This window comes from Psammomys obesus, unplaced genomic scaffold (assembly GCF_907164565.1).
Source record: "Psammomys obesus unplaced genomic scaffold, mPsaObe1.curated_primary_1811, whole genome shotgun sequence".
Lineage (NCBI taxonomy): Eukaryota > Metazoa > Chordata > Mammalia > Rodentia > Muridae > Psammomys > Psammomys obesus.
The window spans coordinates 1283750-1284558 of record NW_026596091.1 but is presented as its reverse complement, the minus strand read 5'-3'; positions in this window follow the sequence as shown (position 1 = coordinate 1284558).

The window sequence follows — 809 nt, the reverse complement described above, 5'->3', positions numbered from 1 at the left end:
ATGTAATAACAACTATGAGTTATTGAGCATTTATTATGTGCTATGTCCTATATACAATTTATTAGTAATATTTGTGATAGTTTTTTCACTGTAGTATTTTTATGAGTATTAGGGGGTTGTGCTGTGGCATCACAGAAAAGACAGCTTTCAACTTCTTCACATAGAAAAACACTTCCACATTTTGGCAGTAACTTCTCTGCCAATCAGTGGATGCCCAAGTTGTATCTTTTAAAACCATCTTGTTGGTTCAGGAAGTGTTCTAAAATGCTCTGAGCCTGGGCAGGGGCTGGGCTTTCCAAGATGATGGACAGGCCCAAAACTAGGACTGAGAGCTACAGGAAGAGCACCTGGTGTCTGTGGATTAGCAGCAGGACATGGCAGGTGTGATCTTTATCATACTATCGGCGTACAGTTAAATCTATTAAGGTATGTTAAATCTTACTGTTAAGAAACTAAAACTCCAGGACATAAATAATAAAACTGGATGAAAGTTCTGAACTATTTCTGAATCTAAAGCTCTTCTTTGACACACAGCTCATCACCAACCCAAGCTCTTTTAGAGTGAATTTTATATATAAACATTGTCACCAACTGACTGTGGTATCTCATGTACTTGGGAGGCTGAGGCAGGAAGATTGCTGTGAATTCAGGACCAGCCAAGGCTACTTGGTGAGGCCCCGTCTCAAACAAAACAAAACAAAACAACACACAGAAAGAGAGAGAGAGAGAGCAAAGAATTGCTGGTGAAATTCTTGTTGGGTTCAACATCATGATAGTAGTAGAAAGAATATAGGACCAAGAGGAAGAGA